Source organism: Pongo pygmaeus, chromosome 1 (assembly GCF_028885625.2).
Source record: "Pongo pygmaeus isolate AG05252 chromosome 1, NHGRI_mPonPyg2-v2.0_pri, whole genome shotgun sequence".
In the NCBI taxonomy this organism is placed as follows: domain Eukaryota; kingdom Metazoa; phylum Chordata; class Mammalia; order Primates; family Hominidae; genus Pongo; species Pongo pygmaeus.
Genome location: NC_072373.2, coordinates 204,967,242 through 204,982,534, shown reverse-complemented (window position 1 = coordinate 204,982,534; position 15,293 = coordinate 204,967,242).

The following is a 15,293-nucleotide window of genomic DNA, read 5'->3' as shown; positions in this document are numbered from 1 at the left end:
ATGCCAAGATCCCAGTCCTAGAGCTCCCGTAACTCACCATGGAACCTTGGGACAGTCTCCTTGTTCTCTCTGGGCCACAGGTTTATTATCTGTAAAATATAAATAATATCACCAATCTGCCAGCACTGTTAGAATTAAATAAAGCAATGGGCATGAAGGGTCTTTGTCCACTGCAAAGTCCTAGAGGAAGATGTATTTCTCTATTATATTTGTAATTCATATAGTCAGGCCAGGCAAGGTGGCCCATGCCTGTAATCCTAGCCCTTTGGAAGGCCAAGGTGGGAGAACTGGTTGAGCCCAGGAGTTCCAGGTTACAGAGAGCTATGATTGTAGCACTGCACTCCAGCCTGGGTGACAGAGTGAGACCCTGTGGAAAGGAAAGGGAAAGGGAAAAGAAAGGAGGGGAGGGAAGGGAGAGAGAAAGAAGGAAGCAAGGAAAGGAAGGAAGGAAAAGAAGGAAGGAAGGAAGTTTAGTTATGTAATCGTAATGTAATAGCATGAAACCGGTCTCTCCTTCAACAGGTTCAGACAAACCCATAAGAATTAGTTAAATCTGTTACCTGCATGAATAGGAAGAGTAGCGTAGAAAACCTTCATTTACAGCTGATAGAGAACAGGCAATGAAAACAAGTAAGGACATTATGGAGAAGATATTCTGCATAATAGAATATATTCTGTTATTGTGAATAAAAATTAAAAACTTGGAAGGTGACTTGGACTCAGCCTTCATTTTTGGAACACCTGCTCCATGCTGGACTCCTTTAGAAAGCTACAGTTTGTTAAGCTCTTGCCATGTGCCAAGCGGTGCACTAAACGGTTGCAGTGACTACCTCCTTTGATCCAGACAACTCTATAAAGCACATACTATAATTAACCCATTTTACAAATGGGAAGCTGAGGCTCAGAGAGGTGACGAGATTTTTCTGTTATCTCATTTAACCCTCGTTCATTCCTTTGAGGTGAGTGTGATGATCCTGTGGGAGCTCAGAAAATAATACACCAAAGTCCCCAAAGTGAGGGCCTAAGAAGCAGCCTCAGTCTGGTCCAAAAGTAGTGAATTATCTCAGTTTGATTGTTCAGTCAGTTACAGATCAAACTCCTTGTTCAACTCTTTACCCCTTCTCACTACTGCACTTCATGGATGGATGGAAAGAAGGAAAGAGAAAAAAAAGGAAAAAGAAGAAAAGAAAAAGCAAACTCCTGTAATCCCAACACTTTGGGAGGCTGAGGCAGGTGGATCACTTGAGGCCAGGAGTTCGAGACCAACCTGGCCAACATGGTGAAACCCCATTTCTACTAAAAATTAGCTGGGCGTGGTGGCGCACACCTGTAATCCCAGCTACTCAGGAGGCTGAGGCAGGAGAATCGCTTGAACCTGGGAGGCGGAGGTTGCAGTGAGCCGAGATAGCACCACTGCACTCCAGCCTGGGCAAGAAAGCGAGACTCTTGTCTCCAAAAAAAAAGAAAAAAGCAGACTCAAAAGCAATCTCTGTCCTGCCCTCCTGTCTCTGACCCCTAAACCATAGAAACTAGAATATTTCTTCCCCAATGTAGGTCATAGAAACTAGAACCCTTTTCCCCCAAAGCCAGGCATAACACCTAAAAATATTGCTCCAGGCCGGGCGCGGTGGCTCACGCCTGTAATCCCAGCACTTTGGGAGGCCGAGGCGAACAGATCACCAGGTCAAGAGATCGAGACCATCCTGGCCAACATGGTAAAACCCCGTCTCTACTAAAAATACAAAAATTAGTTGGGTGTGGTGGTGCGCACCTGTAGTCCCAGCTACTCGGGAGGCTGAGGCAGGATAATCACTTGAACCCAGGAGGCAGAGGTTGCAGTGAGCCGAGATTGCACCGCTGCACTCCAGCCTAGTGACAGAGCGAGACTCCATCTCAAATATATATATATATATATATTGCTCTAACTTTCCTGCCTCCCACCCCCACCCCGCCCCCATCTTTTTGTGTAACATGTGGCCATAAAGAAATTAAGACCCTTGGCTGGGTATGGTGGCTAACGCTAGCAATCCCAGCACTTTGGGAGGCTGAGGCGGGTGGATCACAAGGTTAGGAGTTTGAGACCAGCCTGGCCAACATGGTGAAACCCCGTCTCTACTAAAAATACAAAAATTAGCTGGGTGTGGTGGCAGGTGCCTGTAATCCCAGCTACTCGGGAAGCTGAGGCAGGAAAATTGCTTGAACCCAGGAGGTGGAAGCTGCTGTGAGCTGAGATTGTACCATTGTACTCCAGCCTGGGCGACAGAGCTAGACTCCGTCTCAAAAAAAAAAAGAAAAAAAGAAAGAAATTAAGACCCTTATTCCAGAAGGGTCCTGCCTCATACCCAGGAGGGAGGAATGCTGCACAGAAAGGCCAAGAAGAATCTGGACAGACAGGTCTTGCTGGGCTTCCTCACTCTGTCTCTTATTAGCATTAGAACATGCCCTTTTTGTCCAGTCATATTTCTCCACAGCTGTCCATATGCCATTAAACCTAAGCATAAAAATGGACAGTTTTGGCCGGGCGCGGTGGCTCAAGCCTGTAATCCCAGCACTTTGGGAGGCCGTGGCGGGCGGATCACAAGGTCAAGAGATCGAGACCATCCTGGCTAACATGGTGAAAACCCGTCTCTACTAAAAATACAAAAAATTAGCCTGGTGTGGTGGTGGGCACCTGTGGTCCCAGCTACTTGGGAGGCTGAGGCAGGAGAATGGCGTGAACCCGGGAGGTGGAGGTTGCAGTGAGCCAAGATCGCACCACTGCACTCCAGCCTGGGCGACAGAGCGAGACTCCATCTCAAAAAAAAAAAAAAAAAAAAAAAAAGGACAGTTTCCCCCATGTCTTTGGGTCCTCATTCTGAAGGTTCTGTGCCACATAAAACTATAATCAAATAAATTTGTCATGCTTCTTTCTTGTTAACTCGTCTTTGTTACAGGCATGTTAGCCATGACCCTTATGACAGAGAGGAAAGAGATTACCCTTTCTGCCCCTACAATCCCTATTTTATGGATAGAAAAACTGAGGCCCAGGGAGGAGAAATTTCGTGTCCCAGGTCACACAGCTCCAGAGGAATTCAAGTTCTGGGAAGTGGATCTGGAGGTGTGCTTGTGGGAGAGAATTCACTGCATGAAACTAGGCTGTGGCTATTTGAGAGCTGAAGGATAAAATAGTAGAAGTAAAGACAGCGGACGGTTATGGCCGGATGCAAAGCCCCTTTTATGTGCTGTAGGTCCATGAGGCTGTTCGGCCAATATGTTCATCTGTGGATGAGGAAACAGGCCTGGGAGAATGCTACTTGCCCAAGGCCACCCAGTTGGCTAGTGGTGGACCCGGATCCAAGGCTACTCTTATCTGCTCCACAGTGCTGATATCAAGCAGGGAAGCTGCGGGCCCGGACACTTCTTTCTCTGTCCTGCTTTGCTCAACTCCTTTCCCCAGTCCAAGTGCCTCCCTGCCCTCCCCTCCTCAGTCCAGTCTGGGCAGTCTGACAGCATTCTGGCCACCTGGGTAAGGCCCAGTGATGCATGGTTCCAGGAGCCCGGACCCCTATAACCCTGTGAGCTCTGAACCCTGGAAGGGAGCCTCGTGGGTAGCCTGTGCATCATCAGGCTGCCCTTCCAGCTACCAGGCTCAGCCCCAAGTAGATCAAGGTCTCCAGCGAGCCTGGATTCCTGGGCAGACCTAAGTCCAGTACCTGAAAGGACTCAAAAGGCTCTGAGCTGGGAGACCGTCAGCTCAGAGAACAAAAGGAGTCAGGCTCTGAGCTGGGAGAGCATCAGTAAGGGTTTCAGTGGACCTAAAGCAAGAGAAACAATGTGTGGGGCCTGAGCTGTCCCCAACACCTTCTTTTCTTTTCCCCCCAAACAAGGCCACCATTCACTAGAGGCAACAAAGCAGTGAAGCACATGGGCGTATTCTGCCTGGGTTCACACTTTAACTCTACTGTGTACCAGGTCTTTGTGACCCTGGCAAGTATTGTCACCTCGCCTGACGCTAGTCTCCTCAACTCAAAAGCAGGGTCGTGATATCCACCTCATAGAGCTGGCATGAGGAGCGAATGGAATCATACAAGGAAAGGGCTTACAGTGCCTGGCATATAGTAACTGCTCAAGAAATGCCAAGTATTACTCTATTTCAATTCTTTACTCCACAGCAGGAGTACAGGACATCGGGAGCACGGTGCAGCGGGAGCACAGGGCAATGGGAGTACAGGGCAGCGGGAGCACAGGGCAATGGGAGCACAGGACAGTGGGAGCACAGGACAGTGGGAGCACAATATAGCGGGAGCACAAGGCAATGGGAGCACGGTGCACAAGGCAATGGGAGCACGGTGCAGTAGGAGCACAGGGCAGTGTGAGCACGGTGCAGTGGGAGCACGATGGAGCAGGACTGATTTCCAAGACAGATTCACTGCTTTATGGCCTCCTTGGATGAGTCTCACAGAATGAGGAGGAGTTCACCAAGCCTTGAGGAGGGGAAAGGACTTTCCAGGCAAAGGGAACAGCATGTCCAGGGCACAGAGGTGGGAGGGGAGGGGTAAGCTTAGGGAATGGGGCCTCGTCATGCTCTGGGGCTGGTGCACAGGGGACCTGGTGGTGGCAGATGACATTAGGAAAGCAGGGGTAGAAAGTTGGGTGGGAGGGGGTGGTTTCCCCCTCACTTCAAGCCCAGGGAGGGGGCTTCCAAGAGACCAGTCAGAGAGGTGCTGGGTATGCCCCGGGACCCTATGACCTGGTGTCTGACTCTTGCCTGAGAAGCCAAAGAGAAAGGACTGGCTGAAGCCCCCTGAGGCGGTGGAGTAGAGGGCTGCGGCCAGAGGGCACTGCACACACAGGTGGCCACAGGAGAGTCCGCCTGGGGCGGCCTTGGATCCAGATCCCAGGAAGTTCTCCTCTGGTGGCGTGAGGCCTCAGCAGGAAGAAGCTGGAGGCATCTGTGATGTCCTGGGATTGAGGAAGTCATCATGAGCACCTGGCTGGTGGAGACCCATCCACCTTCCAAAAAGGAGCAGCCGGGAGACCCTGCAGCGAGCACCCCCAGGGCCGCAGGCATAAGAATGTGCCAGGTCACACCTTCTCGATCTAGCTCAGGTCAGCTTCTGCAGTGGGGACGGTGCCGCGCATGCTGACACCAGCCCCACCCCACTCGCCCACCTGGCATTCCTCCGCTTTCTGCCTCAGGGCTCCCTCTGAAGCTGGGAGGGCTGCTTAGCCCACCAGCTTAGATGCAGACTAGAGGTGCATGCAGCTGACACCCAATGGGATGTGGGAGCAGTTGAGGAAACCCCAGACTCTGGTCCAAAAGAAGACAACTCGTTCTGTCTGCCCATTGGGTTTCCTGGAATCTGGACTCCATTACCTAAAGCAGCAACCTTCTTCCTGTTTCACTCGACCTCCTGGGATCACCTCCCATACAAACTCTGGCACATAGGTCTCCGTCCCAGGCTTTGCGGTGGGGAGCCGGACCAGGACTTCCATGAAAGTGCTCCTCTCACCCCCCAAAAAAGAAAGAGCATCAGCTTTTTGTTTGTTTGTTTGAAACAGAGTCTCACTTTTTCGCATAGGCTGGAGTGCAGTGGTGCAATCTTGGCTGTTCTCCCACCTCGGCCTCCCAAGTAGCTGGGATTACAGCCACGCACCACCACACCCGGCTAATTTTTTGTACTTATAATAGAGACGGGGTTTCACCATGTTAGTCAGGTTGGTCTCGAGCTCCTAACCTTAGGTGATCCACCCACCTCAGCCTCTCAAAATGCTGGAATTACAGGCTTGAACCACTGCACCGGGCTGAGCATCAGCTTTAAACCCCTGCCAAGCCCAGAGAGCATGAATGCTTGCTCAAGACAGTACCCAGGAGTCAGACCCTTCTTGACTCCGGAACCTCTTCCCTCTCCCTCCTGCATCACCCCTGGAGGTGCCAGAACCACAGTGGGCAGCTAGGGAGGAGATGAAAGGGCAAAGGGCAGAAAGAGAGGAGAGGCCAACCGTGGCCTCCTTTCCTAGTCCAGACTCAAAGATGTCAACACCTGCCCACTCCGTGAGCTTTGCACTTGGTGTTGCTTCTGCCTGGAACTCATTTGGCCTCAGCAGGACTGGCTACATATCCTGTACACAGTGAAAATGTACACAAAAATTAAGAACTTCAGACCAGACGCGGTGGCTCACGCCTGTAATCCCAGCACTTTGGGAGGCCAAGGTGGGCTGATCACCTGAGGTCGGGAGTTCGAGATCAGCCTGACCAATATGGAGAAACCTCGTCTCCACTAAAAATACAAAATTAGCCAGGCATGGTGGCACATGCCTGTAATCCCAGCTACTCAGGAGACTGAGGCAGGAGAATCACTTGAACCCAGGAGACGGAGGTTGCCGTGAGCCGAGATCGCGCCACTGCACTCCAGCCTGGGCAACAAGAGCGAAACTGTCTACATAAATAAATAAATAAAAATTAAGGACTTCAAGATAGGTGTCAGGCCCTGTTCCTGGCTCAGGTCACACAACAAACAGCGGTAGGGCTGGCCTCCTCACTTCCCTCAGGTCTATTTAATGTCACCTTAATTAGCTGGGCATGGTAGTGCATGCCTGAGGTGGAGGACCTGAGGCGGGAGGATTGCTTAAGCCAGGAGTTCAAGGCTGCAGTAAGCTATGATTGCACCACTATGCTCCAGCCTGGGTGACAAAGCCACACTCTTGTCTCTAAGAAAAAAAAAATAATAATAGGTCTGGGCACAGTGGCTCACACCTGTAATCCCAACACTTTGGGAGGCTGAGGCGAGTGGATTAACTGAGGTCAAGAGTTCGAGACCAGCCTGGCCAACATGGCAAAACCCCATCTCTACTAAAAATACAAAAAAAAAAAAAAAGTAGCTAGGCATGGTGGCTGGCACCTGTAATCCCTGCTACTCAGGAGGCTGAAGCAGGAGAATCGCTTGAACCCGGGAGGCAGAGGTTGCAGGGAGCCGAGATTGCGCCATTGCACTCCAGCCTAGGCAACAAGAGTGAAATTCCATCTCAAAAACTAACTAACTAACTAACTAAATAAATAAATAAATAAAATTAGATCGAGGTAATGATTGCAAAACCCTGTACATTTACTAAAAGTCATTGCAACGTACACTTTTTTTTGGGGGGACAGAGTCTCGCTCTGTCACCCAGGCTGGAGTGCAGTGGTGCCATCTCGGCTCACTGCAAGCTCCATCTCCCAGGTTCACGCCATTCTCCGGCCTCAGCCTCCCAAGTAGCTGGGACTACAGGTGCGTGCCGCCACGCCTGGCTAATTTTTCATATTTTTAGTAGAGACGGGGTTTCACCCTGTTAGCCAAGATGGTCTCGATCTCCTGACCTCGTGATCCGCCCTCCTCGGCCTCCCAAAGTGCTGGGATTACAGGCGTGAGCCACTGCGCCCGGCGCAATGTACACTTTGAAAAGAGGTGAACTTTATGGTATTTAAGTTGTGCTCTAAAGAAGCTGTTTAAAAAAGAACATGGGAGGCTGAGGCCAGAGGATTGCTTAAGCCGGGAGTTGGAGAATAGCCTGGGCAACATGGGGAGACACAGTCTCTACAAAACATTTAAATATTAGCTGGGTGTGGTATTATGTGCCTTTAGTCCCAGCTGCTGAGGCTGAGGTGGGAGGTTCACTTGAACCCAGGAATTCCAGACAGCAGTGAGCTTACAGTTGCCACACTACCCTGCAGCCTGGGCGACGAAGCGAGACCCCGTCTCTAACAAATAAATAAAGAAAGAAAGATAACTTAGCATCTCATTACCAGGAAATGGAAAAAATCATAATATAAAAATTGACATGGCAACTGACATCTTCGAACTACAAATTTTTAAACTTTAATTTTCTCCCTATACAGAAGAGATCATTTTTCGGACTTCACTGCCTGACTTCCTGAGGCTGCCCAGAGTTTGTTGCAGGCTCTGGGCTCAGGGTACGTTCAATTTTCCTGCTTGGAACTGAGAGAAGAACTTAGGTCTTCTTACAGACTGCCAAAGTCCGGCAGGGCTCTTTTAGAACAGTCATTTCACAGCTAGAGAAACGGAGACCCAGAGAAATAAAGGGCCTTGCCAAGGCCACAAAGGCATTTGGCAGCAATTTCATCAGCATCCAGCACACATGGGCTTCGTAATACAATCGCCAAGGGAGCCAGTTCTTGAACGCAGCCCCTTGATTTTTCTTGCCAGAGCCCCTTGAACTCCTCTGGAGACTCCTGCCCTCTGCTTGAGATGCTCCTGTAGCTTTTCTTGCTCAGGTGAGAAATAAAATGTGATCCTAAAATCCCTTTGGTATCTACAGGAGGAGGTTGTGAAGTCTGTAAGTGGTTGTATTCCAGCTTCATTATTTCCCCACCATGCTGGTTCCCCAGGGCTGGTGCCAGATCAGAAAATCTATGCGGAGAAGGTCTTCTTCTTCCAGTGTGGTTGTAGTTGGCATTGCTGCCTCTGGGTACTGAAGGTACCCAAATGTTGATTCTGTCTTCACGGAGCACTTCTTTGGCTTCCCAGGAAAACTCCCACCAGGGACCTTGCTCTGTATTCCCCAGGAAGGGTGGTGGCACTCTCTAGCTGATCCCTGTGACCCCTTCCCATAGGCTTCTGCCACCCTCTCCATTCACCTGCCCTGGGAGGAAACTCCCTTGTGTAGGGTCCTTCTCAGAAGCCTGACAGTTGCCTTCCTTCCTAACGTCCCACTTGTCATGCACAAAAATAGTTCCCTACCATCAGGGCAAGAGCGGTCTGCTCTCAGAGCAACTGGTCTGTGAGCTGCTGGGCCCTCTACGTTGGCAGTGTCTGTCCTTACAACAAACCACAAGGCAGGCATTTTCATTCTTGCTACCTCCTCTTCACAGATGAGTAAACTGAGGCTCAGACACAGCAAGCAGAACTGGCTGGTATTAGAATCCAAATCTGCCTGACCCCAAAGGCTTTTGCTATCTTCCACATCAAGGATCCTCTTGGCCAGACTGTTCATCAGTCTCAAGGTCATTGCTATCATCAACAGCAAATATTTATTAAGTACCTAGTGATGGTGAGAGAGGTCAGACCAGGTAATCAATGCAGATTGGAGGCCCAGGGCTGGGCAAAGGGCAGGAACAGAGCGGAGACAAGATTGCTCAGCAGAGATCTGTGCTGGGTGGGGCCCAGGCCTGTGAGTCCAGAAGTACATCTGGAAGAAAAAGAAAAATCACCAGGTCATCTGCAACCCAGAGGCCAAGGGACAGGAGGTGGAGGGGCCCTTCATCAAGGCTAAAACAGTGGTTCTCAAACTTTGCTACAAATGGAATCATCCAGGGATCTTTAAAAAATACTGACACCTGGCCCCCGCCCCCAGACATTCTGATCTTGTTGGTATGGGAAGCAACCTAGGCATCTGGATTTTTAATGAGTAGGAAAGGTCAGGCAGGAACGGGGTGTGGGGAGGAGGTTTGATAGGAGGAGGTGGTGATGACTTAGGCTCTGGAAGCCTAAGGTTCTAGGGCAAGGAGGTCAGGGTACTGGGCTGGTGCAAAGTAGGCACGTGAGAAATACGAATTGGAGGACAGTGGGAGGGAAGGGCAGAGGGAAGGAATGGAAGGAAAAAAAGAAAATCCAAAACTTAGGCAGTGCAGTGAGTTTGAGTCTATTCTCCATCATTAGCTTTCTATGTGACCTTGGAAAAATGGCTTCCCCTCTCTGGGCTTCATTTGGAAAAGGAGGAGGTTGGATTTGTTAATGATTAAGATCCTTCTGGCCCCGGGGTTCTAGGAGGCTCAGGCGGGACTCCTTAGTGGGAGACGAGTGCGCCTGCACCCACAGTCCAGCCACGCTCACATGCTGCCATCTCGCCTCTCTCCACCCTCCATGTGCTGCTCCCTTTGTGTGGAACACCCCCACCGCTTTTTTTTTTTTTTTTTTTTTTTATGGGGGATGGAGTCTCACTCTGTCGCCCGGGCTGGAATGCAGTGGTGCGATCTCAGCTCACTGCAACCTCCGCCTCCCAGGTTCAAGAGATTCTCCTGCCTCAGCCTCCTGTGTAGCTGGGACTACAGACGCCCGCCACCACACCCAGCTAATATTTTTGTATTTTGAGGAGAGATGGGGTTTCACCATGGCCAGGATGGTTTCGATCTCTTGAACTCATGATCTGCCTGCCTCGGCCTCCCAAAGTGCTGGGATTACAGGCATGAGCCACCGTGCCCGGCCCCACTGCTTTTATTTACCTGCTCAACTCCTGCTTCTCATCTGGGACTCAGCTCAGGTGTCAACTCCTCCAGGCAGCCCTCCTTGACTGGTCCCCACCACCCTGTTCTGACTTGGATGCCCTTTGCTGTACCAAGGAAAGGTTGGTCCCTCTGATTATCCTACCAGACCCATTAACTGTGACACCTGTTAATTACCTGTTTCCCTCCTGGGCTGTGTGTCTTGTTCTGTGACTTGTCTATATTCCCAGCACTCACCATAGAGAAAGCTTCTTAAAAAGTGGAATGGAGGAATGAAGGTTGCCAGGCCTTCATTCAGGTGCCTGGACCACAGGAATGAATAAGAGACATTATCCCTTTCCAAAGCAAGGAGAAAGGGGAAATCAGGAAATGGTTTGTTAAACAATGACAAAAAAGGGTACAGGAAAAGGGGCCAAGAGGTTGTCCAGGAGCCTGCAGCATTTGCCCATAGTTACGTAAGTCTACCCCTCAATCCCGAAGCTTTCCTCAGTGGGTTAACAGGAAAGCCGGTGATGCTGAAATGAAGTGGGGAATGGAGTACAAGGGCTGTCTGGAATCTTAGATGGCTACATGAACATGCAGCTTGCAAATAAGAGAAATACATAGGTAGGGAGCTGTCTAGACATCTGGGTGAAGTTTTAATACGGTATAAAAATATCCTTTATAGTAGAGGTATGGAAGAAAAGGAAGAAAATGGGGGAAGTGAGACAACAGCATCTTTTGTGGGGGATTTTGAAAATACAGATTTCTGGACAATAAAGATGTGTTTTTTGGGGTTTTTTTGTTTTGTTTTGTTTTTTTGAAATGGAGTCTCGCTCTTTCGCCAGGCTGGAGTGCAATGGCACAATCTTGGCTCACTGCAACCTCCGTCTCCCGAGTTCAAGCGATTCTCCTGCGTCAGCCTCCCGAGTAGCTGGGACTACAGGCACGTGCCACCATGCCTGGCTAATTTTTGTATTTTTAGTAGAGACAGGGTCTTGCCATTTTGGCCAGGATGGTCTCGATCTCCTGACTTCGTGATCCACCCCCGCCTCGGCCTCCCAAAGTGCTGGGATTACAGGCGTAAGCCACCGTGCCCGGCCCTTGTTTTTTTTTTTTTAAAGAGGTTGCCCAGGGGTGGGAGAAGGTCAGTGAATTTCTGGAGTCAGAAAGCCCTGGGTTTAAATCTAGCACAACCGCTTGTTAGCTGTGTGACTAGAGCTGCTTTCTTAACCTTCCTATAACATGGGGATAATCAGAACACCTCCCTCAGAGATAGAACACAGCACAGTGCTTGGCTCCTAGAAAACACTGGAGAAACATGTTGACCATTTTGATTTGCTAACATCACGAGTGGGTGAGGAAGGCTGTGGGAATAGACATGCCATGCCCGACCACCATCACCTGTTCACACCTCATACCCCACCACCCTTGGGATTAAATGAAATGCATTTGCCCCTAAGTCAGGCTGGCTTCTTGATTACAGCAGAATGCAAACTCCTCAAGGGTGAGGATCCTTGCTTTATTTGCTGCTAAATTCTCAGCACATGGGATAGTGCTGGTGCATAGTAGGTCCTCAATAAATATTTCTTGAATGAATAAACGACTGAACTCTGGGTTGACTAGCTCAGTGTATCGGGGTAACCTCGTCCTCCTTCCCTAGACCCACATCCCTCCTCCAAAAATCTTGAACTCAACATGACTCCATCAGCTATGACTTCATTCAGCAGCAAGCAATGAAAAGCCACAATGGGCCAGGTGTGGTGGCTCAAAAACAGTGGCTTAAACAAGTAAAATGACCAACTTGCCTAGACTGGTATGTCAGCTCAATGATATTATCAAGGACCCAGGATCTATCCATCTCCCTGTCCCAAACATCATGTGACTTTTACCCTGATGATCACAAGATGGCTGCTGTACTTCTAGGTATCACGTCTCTGTTCCAGGAAAAAGGAGGATGGGAAAAGGGCAAAAGGTACAAGAAGGAGCCAGACAGGTGACTACTTAACAACAACAAAAACAATGGCCCCTCTCTCCCTTTCTCTGCCATCGTGATGTGTGCTTGACTCCGCTTCTTGCCATGTCTTCTCACAAGACTTCCTGGTCAAGAAACAAAAGCAAAATCGTTCCATTCCCCAGTGGATTAGGATGAAAACTGGCAATAAAATCAGATACAAATCCAAAAGGAGACATCGGAGGAGAACCAAGCTGGGTCTCTAAGGAATCGCACATGAGATGGCACACACATTTATGCTGGCTGAAGGTCACGATCACGTTACCATATCAAGCTGAAAATGTCACCGTTATCTGCAGTTAGACATGTTTTATTGGGAATACATTTTTCCTCTCTGAATCTGTTATGAATGCGTTGGTTGGCTGGGTTCAGTAATAAATATGTGAGACCTTTCATTTCAAACAACAACAACAAAATAAAACACTTTTCAGGTTTCTGTTATAAGGGAGGAGAGACTCAGTCCTGGGAGAGCAGCCAGCAAGGTCTGCCATGATGGCCAAATGAAATCATTGTTCCCCTCCACCCATTCCCCCACACCTACTCCTTCTCCAGGCTTGTTTGAGTAGATGGTACCCCTCTTCATTCAGCTCCCCAAGTGAAAAGCCCAAGAGTCAGCCCTCACTGCATGCCCACATCCAGTCCAACAGCTCCTGTTAGCTTCACTGTGACCTAGATCCTGAATCTGACCATGATCCTCCACCTCACTGTCCAAGCCACTGTCATCTCTCTCCCTTGTGCACTCCGGCTCTCCTTACCATCCATTCTCCTCCTGGTGGCTGAAGAATTCTTTACACACGTAATCTGATCACATCACTCCCCTCTTAAAGCCCTTCACAACTTTGCAACATGCGGACTATAACCAAACCCTCGCCCTGGCCCCAGACTACACAGCTAGATCCCGAGCACCTCCTTGTATGGGGTCCCCCTTGCCCACCTCATCCAGCCAAGAGGGCCTCACTTAGGCTCCTTCCTCACACCTGCTAGTTCCTGCCCTCAGGCCTTGACACTAGCAGTTCCCTTTGCCAGGAACACACTGCACCTGCCCACAGTCATTGTCTGTTATATCACCATTTTCATCCTCACAGCACTCATCCTAATCTCTTTTATAGTCTTTCTCCTCCCCCAGGATGTAAACAAGGGCAGAGACCTTGTCTGCCTTGTTCATCGCTGTATCCTCAGGCCATAACTGCCTGGTAAGTAGGAGGACTGGATGTGTATTCATTCAATGAATACGTGGATGGAGAGGCTTGTTTCCGGTGGTCTCTTAGGGAACCTTCTAGCTCTTGAAGATCTAAAGAGAAAGGAGAAGGAGCTTGGGGTAGGGAACGCAACACATGAGGTATGTCCGAAACTGGACCAACATCCCAGCCCTCTTCCCTGATTGCCCAGTGTAGGAGATTAGTCAGAGTGGTGGGAGAAACTATAGGGAAAAGGAGCAGGCCTTCTGAAAGGTCAGAAGGCTCTGCAAAGCTCCAGGAGAGAACAGCTGAAGGCAGCTGTTCCATAACCCTGAGGCAGAGGGCAAGGAGTAGGTACAAGGGAGTGTGGGGGAATTTATCTTAAACAGGCTTGTTTACTTATGTTGACCAGACACTGATCTTTGATTATCTGCACATGAAGTTCCCTGAAAGGGGAAGAATAAATGTTAATTACCTACAGGTTGTGTTGGCTCCAGGTTTTCGGCATTGTGCCTGCACGGAATAAAAGCAAGCAGCCCCCAGCTTCTCGGTGCTGCTCTCTGGCCACTAGAGCCAGGCAGTCATCTAGCTGCTGTTACACTGCATACCTGTCTGACTACTCATTTCATCCGTAGGTCAGTCAGGGTCTACGGGACAGACCCGGCAGCCCAGGAGATCCTGCTAGGTGAGCGTATCCGGGGGCCGAGTCAGAGACCATTTGGAAAAAACTGGAAAGAAGAGGTGAGCACAGGCACTGCCATATTGAGCCCCATGAATTCAGGCCAGAATGGGACCCCGCCATCTGGAAAATGGCATTGAGAGAGCAAGCAGCCTGCTGGGTCTACCTCTAATTAGCAGTGGATATGTGACCTAACCCTCTCTGAACCTCAGTTTCCTCATCTATAAAATGGGATAAAAAAGAATAGTATTTACTTCACAAGGTTGTTTTAAGGATTCAATCAGGGCTGGGCACAGCAGCTCATGTCTGTAATTCCAGCACTTTGGGAGGCCGAGGTGGTTGGATCACCTGAGGTCAGGAGTTCAAGACCAGCCGGACCAACATGGTGAAACCCCATCTCTACTAAAAATACAAAAATTAGCTGGGCATGGTGGCAGGTACCTGTAATTCCAGCTGCTTGGGAGGCTAAGGCAGGATAATTGCTTGAACTCAGGAGGCAGAGGTTGCAGTGAGCCGAGATCATGCCACTGCACTCCAGCTTGGGCAACAAGAGCAAAACTCCATCTTAAAAAAAAAAAAAAAAGACGGATTATGCAAAATGCCTATACAATGCACGGGAAAGTGTTTAAGAGCTCAAACAACTTCAGTCATGTAAGAGAAAAGAGAGGAGGGAGAAATGATGGAGACAGGTGACACAAAAGCAGATGTCCCAGTCCCCTGGGGGCCGCCCAGTCAGATATGCTGGGAGTTTGGACCTCCTAGAAAAGAGACAGAACTTTAAGGCATCTGAACTTTAGCTTCCTCTTCTCAAAATGGACTTTTGAGTTCTTCTGGTCCAACCCCTTCATTTTACAAACGTTCTGCATCTTGGAAGGAAAGGCCAAAGACCCAGAGAGTTGGCAGAGGCAAGTACAGAGAGAAGGCCAGTGGGGACAGGGCTATGGAGGTGGGCCAGTGCAGCAGGCTGTGAGCCCCCTGCTCTCATTCTGGGGAAGAGGATCTGCCTTCATCTGCACCCCCCACCCCCCACCACCAACACACACAGCGAGGGGTAAATGGCAGGCTGGGGAGACCCACGAAGCTGGCAGGAGGAACACTGGGCAGGGAGGGGCCAGCCCTGTGCTGGGCATTTCACCACTGGGCTCAATACTCATGCAGCCTGCAAGGGGGTCTCTGCAGTTTACAGATGAGGGTATGGGTGCCCAAGCCCCCTGAAGAGCTCTTAGAGCCAGAACCAGAATACTA